Below are 20,000 nucleotides of genomic sequence, written 5' to 3'. Positions count from 1 at the left end.
CTGGCCAGTTCTGCGGGCGGGCTTTTTCTCGACCTCAGACACTCAGGGAGACATCATCAGAAGGAGCACCGGAGGAGGGCTTGGCCCTTGCTGTGTGGCCTAGCCCAGCCTGGCCCTTCTCCAACCATCGGGGGCAGCAGCCAGCAGTCAGTGGGCCTGCAGAAATGGGCTCCCAGCAGGCTCTGGCTGACTGATGATTTGAATATGCACCGCCCTCCCTCCCTCCCTCCCTCCCTCCCTCTCTCTCTCTCTCTCTCTCTCTCTCTCCCCCTCTCTCTCTACTAACCCTGTTTACTCCACAGTAGCACCAGCACTGAGCTGGAAGCAGGAAGCAGAAACTGCTGCAACCCTGGGAAGGTGTGTCTGGGGCGCTTGGGGGCCTGTCAGCATCAGCAGCAGCAGAGACCAGGCCCTGATAGAGACACGCTGGGGCACGGGGGGGGGGGGGTGCTGCAGGATTTCAGTTACCCGTGCAGGCTGCCTGGGCCAGAGAGAACCTCTAGCTTGCAGCCCCCCAAGGAAGGATCCGGGCACCGGAAGGAAACACTGGCTGCTGACTCAGGCCCTGAGCCCCTTTGCACTTTGGCCCGTGAAGCAGATAGGCTGACAGTGATATGCGCTGTTGGCAAATAGCACCTAGGAGAGCTTAGAACTGCCCTGGCATGTAGCAATCATCACCCACTGGGCATAAGCTTGGAGCACTCGCAGCGCTATCTCCAAATAAAACGCACTCTGACGAGCTCCACGCCGAAAAGCACACCTGCCCTAATGGACAGAGGGCCTGTTTATCCCGTCAATAAATGTTGCAGCTAAAGAACATGTCTGTCCTGCTATGTGTCCAAAATATGGAACGCTTCACGAATTTGCGTGTCATCCTTGCGCAGGGGCCATGCTAATCTTCTCTGTATCGTTCCAATTTTAGTATATGTGCTGCCGAAGCGAGCACAGACTGAAGGTTGACCCAGCCCATACATAAACCCCCCCAGATCTATGATCTCTGGACATAGGGTGGCATACAATGGGCATTTCTTGAGACAGAAAGCGCTTGCTTTTGGGGGAATGATATGAAACGGAGGCAGAGAGCAATGGTCCGCGCTTATTCACTGCTGCGCTGGTCCGAGAGGTGAGTTTTTGTTATTTTTGGAATGCTTGCCGGAGCAATGTAGTTGCAAAGGCTCATGGTGCAGTCTGTATGCAAAGTGATTGATCCCAGCACAATGCCTGGGTGCATTACAGTAGTCCCACAAGCCAGAGGAAACACAGAGGGCCTGCCTGTCAGGGGGCTTTGTTTGGGGGCCCATGGGCTGTTCCAAGAGAAGGCAAGAGGAGGCAGCTGGCCGGCATGTCAGTCCCCCCCCGCCCCCAGGGGGCGCAGGATGGCCCCCTGCTTGCATTCAGAGGCTGACTTAAAATGTTCCTTTGGCGGGGCTGGCTTCAGTGCCCTTGGCTTTTAAGTCACCGTGGGTCTGGTTCCCTTTGGCAGGTCCAGGTTCTCCCTTACAACAGCTATGGGCCGGGGGTTAGCTGCATTATCAACAGCGTCAGGGTGTGAGACGCGTGGGCTAGAAAATCAGGTCCAGCAGCGCTTGCAGGCGCACCTACCTCAGAAAGGCCCCTGGAAGGACTGCGCGGAGGAGGAGGAGGAGGTGAGACACAAGAGGGCCAGTATGAGGCGTCTGACTACGTACGGATCAGAAGATTGTAGGGTCGACTCCTATCTGGCTCGGGTTCATTCCTTGCTTTTTGGGTCCTGCTGTTACATTTAAATCCCTAAGAGCATCTGTGCCTGCAAAGGTGCTTTAATTTTATGGGCGGGCCGTCGGTATAAGAAAGAAAGACTGGCCAAAGTCCATCCTAATACATCAGCAGCAGGGGCCCATCCCGAAAATCCCAACCAGCAGCAAATGCTTTCTGTGTCTGCGCTGTAAAGGGTGGGGGTTGGCTTGTGAACCAGTTGGGAAAATGCCACGTGTCTGTAGCACAGACCCCACCTGCTAAGAAAAGGTTGCTTCTCTCCCCTGATCCGGAACAGCAAAGGCATTCTGAGGTACACTGAAAGCCAAGGGAGAGATGGTGGCCAAGGCCTTGAGGTGCACGTCCCCTGCGCTGCCTGCTGCGCCGGTGGCCTGCCTGCCGCCCTTCACGCCCCTGATCGGCCAGAGACCTCTCTGGCCAGTTCTGCGGGCGGGCTTTTTCTCGACCTCAGACACTCAGGGAGACATCATCAGAAGGAGCACCGGAGGAGGGCTTGGCCCTTGCTGTGTGGCCTAGCCCAGCCTGGCCCTTCTCCAACCATCGGGGGCAGCAGCCAGCAGTCAGTGGGCCTGCAGAAATGGGCTCCCAGCAGGCTCTGGCTGACTGATGATTTGAATATGCACCGCCCTCCCTCCCTCCCTCCCTCCCTCCCTCTCTCTCTCTCTCTCTCTCTCTCCCCCTCTCTCTCTACTAACCCTGTTTACTCCACAGTAGCACCAGCACTGAGCTGGAAGCAGGAAGCAGAAACTGCTGCAACCCTGGGAAGGTGTGTCTGGGGCGCTTGGGGGCCTGTCAGCATCAGCAGCAGCAGAGACCAGGCCCTGATAGAGACACGCTGGGGCACGGGGGGGGGGGGGGGTGCTGCAGGATTTCAGTTACCCGTGCAGGCTGCCTGGGCCAGAGAGAACCTCTAGCTTGCAGCCCCCCAAGGAAGGATCCGGGCACCGGAAGGAAACACTGGCTGCTGACTCAGGCCCTGAGCCCCTTTGCACTTTGGCCCGTGAAGCAGATAGGCTGACAGTGATATGCGCTGTTGGCAAATAGCACCTAGGAGAGCTTAGAACTGCCCTGGCATGTAGCAATCATCACCCACTGGGCATAAGCTTGGAGCACTCGCAGCGCTATCTCCAAATAAAACGCACTCTAACGAGCTCCACGCCGAAAAGCACACCTGCCCTAATGGACAGAGGGCCTGTTTATCCCGTCAATAAATGTTGCAGCTAAAGAACATGTCTGTCCTGCTATGTGTCCAAAATATGGAACGCTTCACGAATTTGCGTGTCATCCTTGCGCAGGGGCCATGCTAATCTTCTCTGTATCGTTCCAATTTTAGTATATGTGCTGCCGAAGCGAGCACAGACTGAAGGTTGACCCAGCCCATACATAAACCCCCCCAGATCTATGATCTCTGGACATAGGGTGGCATACAATGGGCATTTCTTGAGACAGAAAGCGCTTGCTTTTGGGGGAATGATATGAAACGGAGCCAGAGAGCAATGGTCCGCGCTTATTCACTGCTGCGCTGGTCCGAGAGGTGAGTTTTTGTTATTTTTGGAATGCTTGCCGGAGCAATGTAGTTGCAAAGGCTCATGGTGCAGTCTGTATGCAAAGTGATTGATCCCAGCACAATGCCTGGGTGCATTACAGTAGTCCCACAAGCCAGAGGAAACACAGAGGGCCTGCCTGTCAGGGGGCTTTGTTTGGGGGCCCATGGGCTGTTCCAAGAGAAGGCAAGAGGAGGCAGCTGGCCGGCATGTCAGTCCCCCCCCCCGCCCCCAGGGGGCGCAGGATGGCCCCCTGCTTGCATTCAGAGGCTGACTTAAAATGTTCCTTTGGCGGGGCTGGCTTCAGTGCCCTTGGCTTTTAAGTCACCGTGGGTCTGGTTCCCTTTGGCAGGTCCAGGTTCTCCCTTACAACAGCTATGGGCCGGGGGTTAGCTGCATTATCAACAGCGTCAGGGTGTGATGCGCGTGGGCTAGAAAATCAGGTCCAGCAGGGCTTGCAGGCGCACCTACCTCAGAAAGGCCCCTGGAAGGCCTGCGCGGAGGAGGAGGAGGTGGGACACAAGAGGGCCAGTATGAGGCGTCTGACTACGTACGGATCAGAAGATTGTAGGGTCGACTCCTATCTGGCTCGGGTTCATTCCTTGCTTTTTGGGTCCTGCTGTTACATTTAAATCCCTAAGAGCATCTGTGCCTGCAAAGGTGCTTTAATTTTATGGCGGGCCGTCGGTATAAGAAAGAAAGACTGGCCAAAGTCCATCCTAATACATCAGCAGCAGGGGCCCATCCCGAAAATCCCAACCAGCAGCAAATGCTTTCTGTGTCTGCGCTGTAAAGGGTGGGGGTTGGCTTGTGAACCAGTTGGGAAAATGCCACGTGTCTGTAGCACAGACCCCACCTGCTAAGAAAAGGTTGCTTCTCTCCCCTGATCCGGAACAGCAAAGGCATTCTGAGGTACACTGAAAGCCAAGGGAGAGATGGTGGCCAAGGCCTTGAGGTGCACGTCCCCTGCGCTGCCTGCTGCGCCGGTGGCCTGCCTGCCGCCCTTCACGCCCCTGATCGGCCAGAGACCTCTCTGGCCAGTTCTGCGGGCGGGCTTTTTCTCGACCTCAGACACTCAGGGAGACATCATCAGAAGGAGCACCGGAGGAGGGCTTGGCCCTTGCTGTGTGGCCTAGCCCAGCCTGGCCCTTCTCCAACCATCGGGGGCAGCAGCCAGCAGTCAGTGGGCCTGCAGAAATGGGCTCCCAGCAGGCTCTGGCTGACTGATGATTTGAATATGCACCGCCCTCCCTCCCTCCCTCCCTCCCTCCCTCTCTCTCTCTCTCTCTCTCTCTCCCCCTCTCTCTCTACTAACCCTGTTTACTCCACAGTAGCACCAGCACTGAGCTGGAAGCAGGAAGCAGAAACTGCTGCAACCCTGGGAAGGTGTGTCTGGGGCGCTTGGGGGCCTGTCAGCATCAGCAGCAGCAGAGACCAGGCCCTGATAGAGACACGCTGGGGCACGGGGGGGGGGGGGGGGTGCTGCAGGATTTCAGTTACCCGTGCAGGCTGCCTGGGCCAGAGAGAACCTCTAGCTTGCAGCCCCCCAAGGAAGGATCCGGGCACCGGAAGGAAACACTGGCTGCTGACTCAGGCCCTGAGCCCCTTTGCACTTTGGCCCGTGAAGCAGATAGGCTGACAGTGATATGCGCTGTTGGCAAATAGCACCTAGGAGAGCTTAGAACTGCCCTGGCATGTAGCAATCATCACCCACTGGGCATAAGCTTGGAGCACTCGCAGCGCTATCTCCAAATAAAACGCACTCTGACGAGCTCCACGCCGAAAAGCACACCTGCCCTAATGGACAGAGGGCCTGTTTATCCCGTCAATAAATGTTGCAGCTAAAGAACATGTCTGTCCTGCTATGTGTCCAAAATATGGAACGCTTCACGAATTTGCGTGTCATCCTTGCGCAGGGGCCATGCTAATCTTCTCTGTATCGTTCCAATTTTAGTATATGTGCTGCCGAAGCGAGCACAGACTGAAGGTTGACCCAGCCCATACATAAACCCCCCCAGATCTATGATCTCTGGACATAGGGTGGCATACAATGGGCATTTCTTGAGACAGAAAGCGCTTGCTTTTGGGGGAATGATATGAAACGGAGCCAGAGAGCAATGGTCCGCGCTTATTCACTGCTGCGCTGGTCCGAGAGGTGAGTTTTTGTTATTTTTGGAATGCTTGCCGGAGCAATGTAGTTGCAAAGGCTCATGGTGCAGTCTGTATGCAAAGTGATTGATCCCAGCACAATGCCTGGGTGCATTACAGTAGTCCCACAAGCCAGAGGAAACACAGAGGGCCTGCCTGTCAGGGGGCTTTGTTTGGGGGCCCATGGGCTGTTCCAAGAGAAGGCAAGAGGAGGCAGCTGGCCGGCATGTCAGTCCCCCCCCCCCGCCCCCAGGGGGCGCAGGATGGCCCCCTGCTTGCATTCAGAGGCTGACTTAAAATGTTCCTTTGGCGGGGCTGGCTTCAGTGCCCTTGGCTTTTAAGTCACCGTGGGTCTGGTTCCCTTTGGCAGGTCCAGGTTCTCCCTTACAACAGCTATGGGCCGGGGGTTAGCTGCATTATCAACAGCGTCAGGGTGTGATGCGCGTGGGCTAGAAAATCAGGTCCAGCAGGGCTTGCAGGCGCACCTACCTCAGAAAGGCCCCTGGAAGGCCTGCGCGGAGGAGGAGGAGGTGGGACACAAGAGGGCCAGTATGAGGCGTCTGACTACGTACGGATCAGAAGATTGTAGGGTCGACTCCTATCTGGCTCGGGTTCATTCCTTGCTTTTTGGGTCCTGCTGTTACATTTAAATCCCTAAGAGCATCTGTGCCTGCAAAGGTGCTTTAATTTTATGGCGGGCCGTCGGTATAAGAAAGAAAGACTGGCCAAAGTCCATCCTAATACATCAGCAGCAGGGGCCCATCCCGAAAATCCCAACCAGCAGCAAATGCTTTCTGTGTCTGCGCTGTAAAGGGTGGGGGTTGGCTTGTGAACCAGTTGGGAAAATGCCACGTGTCTGTAGCACAGACCCCACCTGCTAAGAAAAGGTTGCTTCTCTCCCCTGATCCGGAACAGCAAAGGCATTCTGAGGTACACTGAAAGCCAAGGGAGAGATGGTGGCCAAGGCCTTGAGGTGCACGTCCCCTGCGCTGCCTGCTGCGCCGGTGGCCTGCCTGCCTGCCGCCCTTCACGCCCCTGATCGGCCACGATCGGCCAGAGACCTCTCTGGCCAGTTCTGCGGGCGGGCTTTTTCTCGACCTCAGACACTCAGGGAGACATCATCAGAAGGAGCACCGGAGGAGGGCTTGGCCCTTGCTGTGTGGCCTAGCCCAGCCTGGCCCTTCTCCAACCATCGGGGGCAGCAGCCAGCAGTCAGTGGGCCTGCAGAAATGGGCTCCCAGCAGGCTCTGGCTGACTGATGATTTGAATATGCACCGCCCTCCCTCCCTCCCTCCCTCCCTCTCTCTCTCTCTCTCTCTCTCTCTCTCTCCCCCTCTCTCTCTACTAACCCTGTTTACTCCACAGTAGCACCAGCACTGAGCTGGAAGCAGGAAGCAGAAACTGCTGCAACCCTGGGAAGGTGTGTCTGGGGCGCTTGGGGGCCTGTCAGCATCAGCAGCAGCAGAGACCAGGCCCTGATAGAGACACGCTGGGGCACGGGGGGGGGTGCTGCAGGATTTCAGTTACCCGTGCAGGCTGCCTGGGCCAGAGAGAACCTCTAGCTTGCAGCCCCCCAAGGAAGGATCCGGGCACCGGAAGGAAACACTGGCTGCTGACTCAGGCCCTGAGCCCCTTTGCACTTTGGCCCGTGAAGCAGATAGGCTGACAGTGATATGCGCTGTTGGCAAATAGCACCTAGGAGAGCTTAGAACTGCCCTGGCATGTAGCAATCATCACCCACTGGGCATAAGCTTGGAGCACTCGCAGCGCTATCTCCAAATAAAACGCACTCTGACGAGCTCCACGCCGAAAAGCACACCTGCCCTAATGGACAGAGGGCCTGTTTATCCCGTCAATAAATGTTGCAGCTAAAGAACATGTCTGTCCTGCTATGTGTCCAAAATATGGAACGCTTCACGAATTTGCGTGTCATCCTTGCGCAGGGGCCATGCTAATCTTCTCTGTATCGTTCCAATTTTAGTATATGTGCTGCCGAAGCGAGCACAGACTGAAGGTTGACCCAGCCCATACATAAACCCCCCCAGATCTATGATCTCTGGACATAGGGTGGCATACAATGGGCATTTCTTGAGACAGAAAGCGCTTGCTTTTGGGGGAATGATATGAAACGGAGGCAGAGAGCAATGGTCCGCGCTTATTCACTGCTGCGCTGGTCCGAGAGGTGAGTTTTTGTTATTTTTGGAATGCTTGCCGGAGCAATGTAGTTGCAAAGGCTCATGGTGCAGTCTGTATGCAAAGTGATTGATCCCAGCACAATGCCTGGGTGCATTACAGTAGTCCCACAAGCCAGAGGAAACACAGAGGGCCTGCCTGTCAGGGGGCTTTGTTTGGGGGCCCATGGGCTGTTCCAAGAGAAGGCAAGAGGAGGCAGCTGGCCGGCATGTCAGTCCCCCCCCCGCCCCCAGGGGGCGCAGGATGGCCCCCTGCTTGCATTCAGAGGCTGACTTAAAATGTTCCTTTGGCGGGGCTGGCTTCAGTGCCCTTGGCTTTTAAGTCACCGTGGGTCTGGTTCCCTTTGGCAGGTCCAGGTTCTCCCTTACAACAGCTATGGGCCGGGGGTTAGCTGCATTATCAACAGCGTCAGGGTGTGAGACGCGTGGGCTAGAAAATCAGGTCCAGCAGCGCTTGCAGGCGCACCTACCTCAGAAAGGCCCCTGGAAGGACTGCGCGGAGGAGGAGGAGGAGGTGAGACACAAGAGGGCCAGTATGAGGCGTCTGACTACGTACGGATCAGAAGATTGTAGGGTCGACTCCTATCTGGCTCGGGTTCATTCCTTGCTTTTTGGGTCCTGCTGTTACATTTAAATCCCTAAGAGCATCTGTGCCTGCAAAGGTGCTTTAATTTTATGGGCGGGCCGTCGGTATAAGAAAGAAAGACTGGCCAAAGTCCATCCTAATACATCAGCAGCAGGGGCCCATCCCGAAAATCCCAACCAGCAGCAAATGCTTTCTGTGTCTGCGCTGTAAAGGGTGGGGGTTGGCTTGTGAACCAGTTGGGAAAATGCCACGTGTCTGTAGCACAGACCCCACCTGCTAAGAAAAGGTTGCTTCTCTCCCCTGATCCGGAACAGCAAAGGCATTCTGAGGTACACTGAAAGCCAAGGGAGAGATGGTGGCCAAGGCCTCGAGGTGCACGTCCCCTGCGCTGCCTGCTGCGCCGGTGGCCTGCCTGGCGCCCTTCACGCCCCTGATCGGCCAGAGACCTCTCTGGCCAGTTCTGCGGGCGGGCTTTTTCTCGACCTCAGACACTCAGGGAGACATCATCAGAAGGAGCACCGGAGGAGGGCTTGGCCCTTGCTGTGTGGCCTAGCCCAGCCTGGCCCTTCTCCAACCATCGGGGGCAGCAGCCAGCAGTCAGTGGGCCTGCAGAAATGGGCTCCCAGCAGGCTCTGGCTGACTGATGATTTGAATATGCACCGCCCTCCCTCCCTCCCTCCCTCCATCCCTCCCTCCCTCTCTCACTCTCTCTCTCTCCCCCTCTCTCTCTCTCTCTCTCTCCCCCTCTCTCTCTACTAACCCTGTTTACTCCACAGTAGCACCAGCACTGAGCTGGAAGCAGGAAGCAGAAACTGCTGCAACCCTGGGAAGGTGTGTCTGGGGCGCTTGGGGGCCTGTCAGCATCAGCAGCAGCAGAGACCAGGCCCTGATAGAGACACGCTGGGGCACGGGGGGGGGGGGGGTGCTGCAGGATTTCAGTTACCCGTGCAGGCTGCCTGGGCCAGAGAGAACCTCTAGCTTGCAGCCCCCCAAGGAAGGATCCGGGCACCGGAAGGAAACACTGGCTGCTGACTCAGGCCCTGAGCCCCTTTGCACTTTGGCCCGTGAAGCAGATAGGCTGACAGTGATATGCGCTGTTGGCAAATAGCACCTAGGAGAGCTTAGAACTGCCCTGGCATGTAGCAATCATCACCCACTGGGCATAAGCTTGGAGCACTCGCAGCGCTATCTCCAAATAAAACGCACTCTGACGAGCTCCACGCCGAAAAGCACACCTGCCCTAATGGACAGAGGGCCTGTTTATCCCGTCAATAAATGTTGCAGCTAAAGAACATGTCTGTCCTGCTATGTGTCCAAAATATGGAACGCTTCACGAATTTGCGTGTCATCCTTGCGCAGGGGCCATGCTAATCTTCTCTGTATCGTTCCAATTTTAGTATATGTGCTGCCGAAGCGAGCACAGACTGAAGGTTGACCCAGCCCATACATAAACCCCCCCAGATCTATGATCTCTGGACATAGGGTGGCATACAATGGGCATTTCTTGAGACAGAAAGCGCTTGCTTTTGGGGGAATGATATGAAACGGAGCCAGAGAGCAATGGTCCGCGCTTATTCACTGCTGCGCTGGTCCGAGAGGTGAGTTTTTGTTATTTTTGGAATGCTTGCCGGAGCAATGTAGTTGCAAAGGCTCATGGTGCAGTCTGTATGCAAAGTGATTGATCCCAGCACAATGCCTGGGTGCATTACAGTAGTCCCACAAGCCAGAGGAAACACAGAGGGCCTGCCTGTCAGGGGGCTTTGTTTGGGGGCCCATGGGCTGTTCCAAGAGAAGGCAAGAGGAGGCAGCTGGCCGGCATGTCAGTCCCCCCCCCCGCCCCCAGGGGGCGCAGGATGGCCCCCTGCTTGCATTCAGAGGCTGACTTAAAATGTTCCTTTGGCGGGGCTGGCTTCAGTGCCCTTGGCTTTTAAGTCACCGTGGGTCTGGTTCCCTTTGGCAGGTCCAGGTTCTCCCTCACAACAGCTATGGGCCGGGGGTTAGCTGCATTATCAACAGCGTCAGGGTGTGATGCGCGTGGGCTAGAAAATCAGGTCCAGCAGGGCTTGCAGGCGCACCTACCTCAGAAAGGCCCCTGGAAGGCCTGCGCGGAGGAGGAGGAGGTGGGACACAAGAGGGCCAGTATGAGGCGTCTGACTACGTACGGATCAGAAGATTGTAGGGTCGACTCCTATCTGGCTCGGGTTCATTCCTTGCTTTTTGGGTCCTGCTGTTACATTTAAATCCCTAAGAGCATCTGTGCCTGCAAAGGTGCTTTAATTTTATGGCGGGCCGTCGGTATAAGAAAGAAAGACTGGCCAAAGTCCATCCTAATACATCAGCAGCAGGGGCCCATCCCGAAAATCCCAACCAGCAGCAAATGCTTTCTGTGTCTGCGCTGTAAAGGGTGGGGGTTGGCTTGTGAACCAGTTGGGAAAATGCCACGTGTCTGTAGCACAGACCCCACCTGCTAAGAAAAGGTTGCTTCTCTCCCCTGATCCGGAACAGCAAAGGCATTCTGAGGTACACTGAAAGCCAAGGGAGAGATGGTGGCCAAGGCCTTGAGGTGCACGTCCCCTGCGCTGCCTGCTGCGCCGGTGGCCTGCCTGCCGCCCTTCACGCCCCTGATCGGCCACGATCGGCCAGAGACCTCTCTGGCCAGTTCTGCGGGCGGGCTTTTTCTCGACCTCAGACACTCAGGGAGACATCATCAGAAGGAGCACCGGAGGAGGGCTTGGCCCTTGCTGTGTGGCCTAGCCCAGCCTGGCCCTTCTCCAACCATCGGGGGCAGCAGCCAGCAGTCAGTGGGCCTGCAGAAATGGGCTCCCAGCAGGCTCTGGCTGACTGATGATTTGAATATGCACCGCCCTCCCTCCCTCCCTCCCTCCATCCCTCCCTCCCTCTCTCACTCTCTCTCTCTCCCCCTCTCTCTCTCTCTCTCTCTCCCCCTCTCTCTCTACTAACCCTGTTTACTCCACAGTAGCACCAGCACTGAGCTGGAAGCAGGAAGCAGAAACTGCTGCAACCCTGGGAAGGTGTGTCTGGGGCGCTTGGGGGCCTGTCAGCATCAGCAGCAGCAGAGACCAGGCCCTGATAGAGACACGCTGGGGCACGGGGGGGGGTGCTGCAGGATTTCAGTTACCCGTGCAGGCTGCCTGGGCCAGAGAGAACCTCTAGCTTGCAGCCCCCCAAGGAAGGATCCGGGCACCGGAAGGAAACACTGGCTGCTGACTCAGGCCCTGAGCCCCTTTGCACTTTGGCCCGTGAAGCAGATAGGCTGACAGTGATATGCGCTGTTGGCAAATAGCACCTAGGAGAGCTTAGAACTGCCCTGGCATGTAGCAATCATCACCCACTGGGCATAAGCTTGGAGCACTCGCAGCGCTATCTCCAAATAAAACGCACTCTGACGAGCTCCACGCCGAAAAGCACACCTGCCCTAATGGACAGAGGGCCTGTTTATCCCGTCAATAAATGTTGCAGCTAAAGAACAATGTCTGTCCTGCTATGTGTCCAAAATATGGAACGCTTCACGAATTTGCGTGTCATCCTTGCGCAGGGGCCATGCTAATCTTCTCTGTATCGTTCCAATTTTAGTATATGTGCTGCCGAAGCGAGCACAGACTGAAGGTTGACCCAGCCCATACATAAACCCCCCCAGATCTATGATCTCTGGACATAGGGTGGCATACAATGGGCATTTCTTGAGACAGAAAGTGCTTGCTTTTGGGGGAATGATATGAAACGGAGCCAGAGAGCAATGGTCCGCGCTTATTCACTGCTGCGCTGGTCCGAGAGGTGAGTTTTTGTTATTTTTGGAATGCTTGCCGGAGCAATGTAGTTGCAAAGGCTCATGGTGCAGTCTGTATGCAAAGTGATTGATCCCAGCACAATGCCTGGGTGCATTACAGTAGTCCCACAAGCCAGAGGAAACACAGAGGGCCTGCCTGTCAGGGGGCTTTGTTTGGGGGCCCATGGGCTGTTCCAAGAGAAGGCAAGAGGAGGCAGCTGGCCGGCATGTCAGTCCCCCCCCCCCGCCCCCAGGGGGCGCAGGATGGCCCCCTGCTTGCATTCAGAGGCTGACTTAAAATGTTCCTTTGGCGGGGCTGGCTTCAGTGCCCTTGGCTTTTAAGTCACCGTGGGTCTGGTTCCCTTTGGCAGGTCCAGGTTCTCCCTTACAACAGCTATGGGCCGGGGGTTAGCTGCATTATCAACAGCGTCAGGGTGTGAGACGCGTGGGCTAGAAAATCAGGTCCAGCAGCGCTTGCAGGCGCACCTACCTCAGAAAGGCCCCTGGAAGGACTGCGCGGAGGAGGAGGGGGAGGTGAGACACAAGAGGGCCAGTATGAGGCGTCTGACTACGTACGGATCAGAAGATTGTAGGGTCGACTCCTATCTGGCTCGGGTTCATTCCTTGCTTTTTGGGTCCTGCTGTTACATTTAAATCCCTAAGAGCATCTGTGCCTGCAAAGGTGCTTTAATTTTATGGGCGGGCCGTCGGTATAAGAAAGAAAGACTGGCCAAAGTCCATCCTAATACATCAGCAGCAGGGGCCCATCCCGAAAATCCCAACCAGCAGCAAATGCTTTCTGTGTCTGCGCTGTAAAGGGTGGGGGTTGGCTTGTGAACCAGTTGGGAAAATGCCACGTGTCTGTAGCACAGACCCCACCTGCTAAGAAAAGGTTGCTTCTCTCCCCTGATCCGGAACAGCAAAGGCATTCTGAGGTACACTGAAAGCCAAGGGAGAGATGGTGGCCAAGGCCTTGAGGTGCACGTCCCCTGCGCTGCCTGCTGCGCCGGTGGCCTGCCTGGCGCCCTTCACGCCCCTGATCGGCCAGAGACCTCTCTGGCCAGTTCTGCGGGCGGGCTTTTTCTCGACCTCAGACACTCAGGGAGACATCATCAGAAGGAGCACCGGAGGAGGGCTTGGCCCTTGCTGTGTGGCCTAGCCCAGCCTGGCCCTTCTCCAACCATCGGGGGCAGCAGCCAGCAGTCAGTGGGCCTGCAGAAATGGGCTCCCAGCAGGCTCTGGCTGACTGATGATTTGAATATGCACCGCCCTCCCTCCCTCCCTCCCTCCCTCCCTCCCTCTCTCTCTCTCTCTCTCTCTCTCTCCCCCTCTCTCTCTACTAACCCTGTTTACTCCACAGTAGCACCAGCACTGAGCTGGAAGCAGGAAGCAGAAACTGCTGCAACCCTGGGAAGGTGTGTCTGGGGCGCTTGGGGGCCTGTCAGCATCAGCAGCAGCAGAGACCAGGCCCTGATAGAGACACGCTGGGGCACGGGGGGGGGGGGGGGGTGCTGCAGGATTTCAGTTACCCGTGCAGGCTGCCTGGGCCAGAGAGAACCTCTAGCTTGCAGCCCCCCAAGGAAGGATCCGGGCACCGGAAGGAAACACTGGCTGCTGACTCAGGCCCTGAGCCCCTTTGCACTTTGGCCCGTGAAGCAGATAGGCTGACAGTGATATGCGCTGTTGGCAAATAGCACCTAGGAGAGCTTAGAACTGCCCTGGCATGTAGCAATCATCACCCACTGGGCATAAGCTTGGAGCACTCGCAGCGCTATCTCCAAATAAAACGCACTCTGACGAGCTCCACGCCGAAAAGCACACCTGCCCTAATGGACAGAGGGCCTGTTTATCCCGTCAATAAATGTTGCAGCTAAAGAACATGTCTGTCCTGCTATGTGTCCAAAATATGGAACGCTTCACGAATTTGCGTGTCATCCTTGCGCAGGGGCCATGCTAATCTTCTCTGTATCGTTCCAATTTTAGTATATGTGCTGCCGAAGCGAGCACAGACTGAAGGTTGACCCAGCCCATACATAAACCCCCCCAGATCTATGATCTCTGGACATAGGGTGGCATACAATGGGCATTTCTTGAGACAGAAAGCGCTTGCTTTTGGGGGAATGATATGAAACGGAGGCAGAGAGCAATGGTCCGCGCTTATTCACTGCTGCGCTGGTCCGAGAGGTGAGTTTTTGTTATTTTTGGAATGCTTGCCGGAGCAATGTAGTTGCAAAGGCTCATGGTGCAGTCTGTATGCAAAGTGATTGATCCCAGCACAATGCCTGGGTGCATTACAGTAGTCCCACAAGCCAGAGGAAACACAGAGGGCCTGCCTGTCAGGGGGCTTTGTTTGGGGGCCCATGGGCTGTTCCAAGAGAAGGCAAGAGGAGGCAGCTGGCCGGCATGTCAGTCCCCCCCCCGCCCCCAGGGGGCGCAGGATGGCCCCCTGCTTGCATTCAGAGGCTGACTTAAAATGTTCCTTTGGCGGGGCTGGCTTCAGTGCCCTTGGCTTTTAAGTCACCGTGGGTCTGGTTCCCTTTGGCAGGTCCAGGTTCTCCCTTACAACAGCTATGGGCCGGGGGTTAGCTGCATTATCAACAGCGTCAGGGTGTGAGACGCGTGGGCTAGAAAATCAGGTCCAGCAGCGCTTGCAGGCGCACCTACCTCAGAAAGGCCCCTGGAAGGACTGCGCGGAGGAGGAGGAGGAGGTGAGACACAAGAGGGCCAGTATGAGGCGTCTGACTACGTACGGATCAGAAGATTGTAGGGTCGACTCCTATCTGGCTCGGGTTCATTCCTTGCTTTTTGGGTCCTGCTGTTACATTTAAATCCCTAAGAGCATCTGTGCCTGCAAAGGTGCTTTAATTTTATGGGCGGGCCGTCGGTATAAGAAAGAAAGACTGGCCAAAGTCCATCCTAATACATCAGCAGCAGGGGCCCATCCCGAAAATCCCAACCAGCAGCAAATGCTTTCTGTGTCTGCGCTGTAAAGGGTGGGGGTTGGCTTGTGAACCAGTTGGGAAAATGCCACGTGTCTGTAGCACAGACCCCACCTGCTAAGAAAAGGTTGCTTCTCTCCCCTGATCCGGAACAGCAAAGGCATTCTGAGGTACACTGAAAGCCAAGGGAGAGATGGTGGCCAAGGCCTCGAGGTGCACGTCCCCTGCGCTGCCTGCTGCGCCGGTGGCCTGCCTGGCGCCCTTCACGCCCCTGATCGGCCAGAGACCTCTCTGGCCAGTTCTGCGGGCGGGCTTTTTCTCGACCTCAGACACTCAGGGAGACATCATCAGAAGGAGCACCGGAGGAGGGCTTGGCCCTTGCTGTGTGGCCTAGCCCAGCCTGGCCCTTCTCCAACCATCGGGGGCAGCAGCCAGCAGTCAGTGGGCCTGCAGAAATGGGCTCCCAGCAGGCTCTGGCTGACTGATGATTTGAATATGCACCGCCCTCCCTCCCTCCCTCCCTCCCTCCCTCCCTCTCTCTCTCTCTCTCTCTCTCTCTCTCCCCCTCTCTCTCTACTAACCCTGTTTACTCCACAGTAGCACCAGCACTGAGCTGGAAGCAGGAAGCAGAAACTGCTGCAACCCTGGGAAGGTGTGTCTGGGGCGCTTGGGGGCCTGTCAGCATCAGCAGCAGCAGAGACCAGGCCCTGATAGAGACACGCTGGGGCACGGGGGGGGGGGTGCTGCAGGATTTCAGTTACCCGTGCAGGCTGCCTGGGCCAGAGAGAACCTCTAGCTTGCAGCCCCCCAAGGAAGGATCCGGGCACCGGAAGGAAACACTGGCTGCTGACTCAGGCCCTGAGCCCCTTTGCACTTTGGCCCGTGAAGCAGATAGGCTGACAGTGATATGCGCTGTTGGCAAATAGCACCTAGGAGAGCTTAGAACTGCCCTGGCATGTAGCAATCATCACCCACTGGGCATAAGCTTGGAGCACTCGCAGCGCTATCTCCAAATAAAACGCACTCTGACGAGCTCCACGCCGAAAAGCACACCTGCCCTAATGGACAGAGGGCCTGTTTATCCCGTCAATAAATGTTGCAGCTAAAGAACATGTCTGTCCTGCTATGTGTCCAAAATATGGAACGCTTCACGAATTTGCGTGTCATCCTTGCGCAGGGGCCATGCTAATCTTCTCTGTATCGTTCCAATTTTAGTATATGTGCTGCCGAAGCGAGCACAGACTGAAGGTTGACCCAGCCCATACATAAACCCCCCCAGATCTATGATCTCTGGACATAGGGTGGCATACAATGGGCATTTCTTGAGACAGAAAGCGCTTGCTTTTGGGGGAATGATATGAAACGGAGCCAGAGAGCAATGGTCCGCGCTTATTCACTGCTGCGCTGGTCCGAGAGGTGAGTTTTTGTTATTTTTGGAATGCTTGCCGGAGCAATGTAGTTGCAAAGGCTCATGGTGCAGTCTGTATGCAAAGTGATTGATCCCAGCACAATGCCTGGGTGCATTACAGTAGTCCCACAAGCCAGAGGAAACACAGAGGGCCTGCCTGTCAGGGGGCTTTGTTTGGGGGCCCATGGGCTGTTCCAAGAGAAGGCAAGAGGAGGCAGCTGGCCGGCATGTCAGTCCCCCCCCCCGCCCCCAGGGGGCGCAGGATGGCCCCCTGCTTGCATTCAGAGGCTGACTTAAAATGTTCCTTTGGCGGGGCTGGCTTCAGTGCCCTTGGCTTTTAAGTCACCGTGGGTCTGGTTCCCTTTGGCAGGTCCAGGTTCTCCCTTACAACAGCTATGGGCCGGGGGTTAGCTGCATTATCAACAGCGTCAGGGTGTGATGCGCGTGGGCTAGAAAATCAGGTCCAGCAGGGCTTGCAGGCGCACCTACCTCAGAAAGGCCCCTGGAAGGCCTGCGCGGAGGAGGAGGAGGTGGGACACAAGAGGGCCAGTATGAGGCGTCTGACTACGTACGGATCAGAAGATTGTAGGGTCGACTCCTATCTGGCTCGGGTTCATTCCTTGCTTTTTGGGTCCTGCTGTTACATTTAAATCCCTAAGAGCATCTGTGCCTGCAAAGGTGCTTTAATTTTATGGCGGGCCGTCGGTATAAGAAAGAAAGACTGGCCAAAGTCCATCCTAATACATCAGCAGCAGGGGCCCATCCCGAAAATCCCAACCAGCAGCAAATGCTTTCTGTGTCTGCGCTGTAAAGGGTGGGGGTTGGCTTGTGAACCAGTTGGGAAAATGCCACGTGTCTGTAGCACAGACCCCACCTGCTAAGAAAAGGTTGCTTCTCTCCCCTGATCCGGAACAGCAAAGGCATTCTGAGGTACACTGAAAGCCAAGGGAGAGATGGTGGCCAAGGCCTTGAGGTGCACGTCCCCTGCGCTGCCTGCTGCGCCGGTGGCCTGCCTGCCGCCCTTCACGCCCCTGATCGGCCACGATCGGCCAGAGACCTCTCTGGCCAGTTCTGCGGGCGGGCTTTTTCTCGACCTCAGACACTCAGGGAGACATCATCAGAAGGAGCACCGGAGGAGGGCTTGGCCCTTGCTGTGTGGCCTAGCCCAGCCTGGCCCTTCTCCAACCATCGGGGGCAGCAGCCAGCAGTCAGTGGGCCTGCAGAAATGGGCTCCCAGCAGGCTCTGGCTGACTGATGATTTGAATATGCACCGCCCTCCCTCCCTCCCTCCCTCCATCCCTCCCTCCCTCTCTCACTCTCTCTCTCTCCCCCTCTCTCTCTCTCTCTCTCTCCCCCTCTCTCTCTACTAACCCTGTTTACTCCACAGTAGCACCAGCACTGAGCTGGAAGCAGGAAGCAGAAACTGCTGCAACCCTGGGAAGGTGTGTCTGGGGCGCTTGGGGGCCTGTCAGCATCAGCAGCAGCAGAGACCAGGCCCTGATAGAGACACGCTGGGGCACGGGGGGGGGGTGCTGCAGGATTTCAGTTACCCGTGCAGGCTGCCTGGGCCAGAGAGAACCTCTAGCTTGCAGCCCCCCAAGGAAGGATCCGGGCACCGGAAGGAAACACTGGCTGCTGACTCAGGCCCTGAGCCCCTTTGCACTTTGGCCCGTGAAGCAGATAGGCTGACAGTGATATGCGCTGTTGGCAAATAGCACCTAGGAGAGCTTAGAACTGCCCTGGCATGTAGCAATCATCACCCACTGGGCATAAGCTTGGAGCACTCGCAGCGCTATCTCCAAATAAAACGCACTCTGACGAGCTCCACGCCGAAAAGCACACCTGCCCTAATGGACAGAGGGCCTGTTTATCCCGTCAATAAATGTTGCAGCTAAAGAACATGTCTGTCCTGCTATGTGTCCAAAATATGGAACGCTTCACGAATTTGCGTGTCATCCTTGCGCAGGGGCCATGCTAATCTTCTCTGTATCGTTCCAATTTTAGTATATGTGCTGCCGAAGCGAGCACAGACTGAAGGTTGACCCAGCCCATACATAAACCCCCCCAGATCTATGATCTCTGGACATAGGGTGGCATACAATGGGCATTTCTTGAGACAGAAAGCGCTTGCTTTTGGGGGAATGATATGAAACGGAGCCAGAGAGCAATGGTCCGCGCTTATTCACTGCTGCGCTGGTCCGAGAGGTGAGTTTTTGTTATTTTTGGAATGCTTGCCGGAGCAATGTAGTTGCAAAGGCTCATGGTGCAGTCTGTATGCAAAGTGATTGATCCCAGCACAATGCCTGGGTGCATTACAGTAGTCCCACAAGCCAGAGGAAACACAGAGGGCCTGCCTGTCAGGGGGCTTTGTTTGGGGGCCCATGGGCTGTTCCAAGAGAAGGCAAGAGGAGGCAGCTGGCCGGCATGTCAGTCCCCCCCCCCCGCCCCCAGGGGGCGCAGGATGGCCCCCTGCTTGCATTCAGAGGCTGACTTAAAATGTTCCTTTGGCGGGGCTGGCTTCAGTGCCCTTGGCTTTTAAGTCACCGTGGGTCTGGTTCCCTTTGGCAGGTCCAGGTTCTCCCTTACAACAGCTATGGGCCGGGGGTTAGCTGCATTATCAACAGCGTCAGGGTGTGAGACGCGTGGGCTAGAAAATCAGGTCCAGCAGCGCTTGCAGGCGCACCTACCTCAGAAAGGCCCCTGGAAGGACTGCGCGGAGGAGGAGGGGGAGGTGAGACACAAGAGGGCCAGTATGAGGCGTCTGACTACGTACGGATCAGAAGATTGTAGGGTCGACTCCTATCTGGCTCGGGTTCATTCCTTGCTTTTTGGGTCCTGCTGTTACATTTAAATCCCTAAGAGCATCTGTGCCTGCAAAGGTGCTTTAATTTTATGGGCGGGCCGTCGGTATAAGAAAGAAAGACTGGCCAAAGTCCATCCTAATACATCAGCAGCAGGGGCCCATCCCGAAAATCCCAACCAGCAGCAAATGCTTTCTGTGTCTGCGCTGTAAAGGGTGGGGGTTGGCTTGTGAACCAGTTGGGAAAATGCCACGTGTCTGTAGCACAGACCCCACCTGCTAAGAAAAGGTTGCTTCTCTCCCCTGATCCGGAACAGCAAAGGCATTCTGAGGTACACTGAAAGCCAAGGGAGAGATGGTGGCCAAGGCCTTGAGGTGCACGTCCCCTGCGCTGCCTGCTGCGCCGGTGGCCTGCCTGGCGCCCTTCACGCCCCTGATCGGCCAGAGACCTCTCTGGCCAGTTCTGCGGGCGGGCTTTTTCTCGACCTCAGACACTCAGGGAGACATCATCAGAAGGAGCACCGGAGGAGGGCTTGGCCCTTGCTGTGTGGCCTAGCCCAGCCTGGCCCTTCTCCAACCATCGGGGGCAGCAGCCAGCAGTCAGTGGGCCTGCAGAAATGGGCTCCCAGCAGGCTCTGGCTGACTGATGATTTGAATATGCACCGCCCTCCCTCCCTCCCTCCCTCCCTCCCTCCCTCTCTCTCTCTCTCTCTCTCTCTCTCCCCCTCTCTCTCTACTAACCCTGTTTACTCCACAGTAGCACCAGCACTGAGCTGGAAGCAGGAAGCAGAAACTGCTGCAACCCTGGGAAGGTGTGTCTGGGGCGCTTGGGGGCCTGTCA

The 20,000-nt window shown here is 56.3% G+C and overlaps 9 non-coding genes across 9 annotated transcripts; all 9 read right to left on the bottom strand.

The window, feature by feature from the left end:
- Positions 1–839: 839 nt before the first annotated feature.
- On the bottom strand, positions 840–946 carry LOC138568379 (U6 spliceosomal RNA). Its single transcript, XR_011302716.1, has one exon. It is a non-coding gene; the product is annotated as a U6 spliceosomal RNA (small nuclear RNA).
- A 2,059-nt stretch (positions 947–3,005) lies between these two features.
- On the bottom strand, positions 3,006–3,112 carry LOC138568378 (U6 spliceosomal RNA). Its single transcript, XR_011302715.1, has one exon. It is a non-coding gene; the product is annotated as a U6 spliceosomal RNA (small nuclear RNA).
- A 2,058-nt stretch (positions 3,113–5,170) lies between these two features.
- LOC138568376 (U6 spliceosomal RNA) lies at positions 5,171–5,277 on the bottom strand. The gene has a single exon (XR_011302713.1). It is a non-coding gene; the product is annotated as a U6 spliceosomal RNA (small nuclear RNA).
- A 2,068-nt stretch (positions 5,278–7,345) lies between these two features.
- LOC138568375 (U6 spliceosomal RNA) lies at positions 7,346–7,452 on the bottom strand. Its single transcript, XR_011302712.1, has one exon. It is a non-coding gene; the product is annotated as a U6 spliceosomal RNA (small nuclear RNA).
- A 2,087-nt stretch (positions 7,453–9,539) lies between these two features.
- LOC138568374 (U6 spliceosomal RNA) lies at positions 9,540–9,646 on the bottom strand. The gene has a single exon (XR_011302710.1). It is a non-coding gene; the product is annotated as a U6 spliceosomal RNA (small nuclear RNA).
- Positions 9,647–11,736: 2,090 nt separating this feature from the next.
- Positions 11,737–11,843, bottom strand: LOC138568373 (U6 spliceosomal RNA). Its single transcript, XR_011302709.1, has one exon. It is a non-coding gene; the product is annotated as a U6 spliceosomal RNA (small nuclear RNA).
- A 2,069-nt stretch (positions 11,844–13,912) lies between these two features.
- On the bottom strand, positions 13,913–14,019 carry LOC138568372 (U6 spliceosomal RNA). The gene has a single exon (XR_011302708.1). It is a non-coding gene; the product is annotated as a U6 spliceosomal RNA (small nuclear RNA).
- A 2,064-nt stretch (positions 14,020–16,083) lies between these two features.
- On the bottom strand, positions 16,084–16,190 carry LOC138568370 (U6 spliceosomal RNA). The gene has a single exon (XR_011302707.1). It is a non-coding gene; the product is annotated as a U6 spliceosomal RNA (small nuclear RNA).
- Positions 16,191–18,280: 2,090 nt separating this feature from the next.
- Positions 18,281–18,387, bottom strand: LOC138568369 (U6 spliceosomal RNA). Its single transcript, XR_011302706.1, has one exon. It is a non-coding gene; the product is annotated as a U6 spliceosomal RNA (small nuclear RNA).
- Between the last annotated feature and the right edge of the window lie 1,613 nt (positions 18,388–20,000).

The sequence above is a fragment of the Ambystoma mexicanum genome, chromosome 2p (genome assembly GCF_040938575.1).
Source record: "Ambystoma mexicanum isolate Mex_15411 chromosome 2p, UKY_AmexF1_1, whole genome shotgun sequence".
In the NCBI taxonomy this organism is placed as follows: Eukaryota; Metazoa; Chordata; class Amphibia; order Caudata; family Ambystomatidae; genus Ambystoma; species Ambystoma mexicanum.
This window is presented reverse-complemented; position numbering and strand designations above follow the sequence as displayed.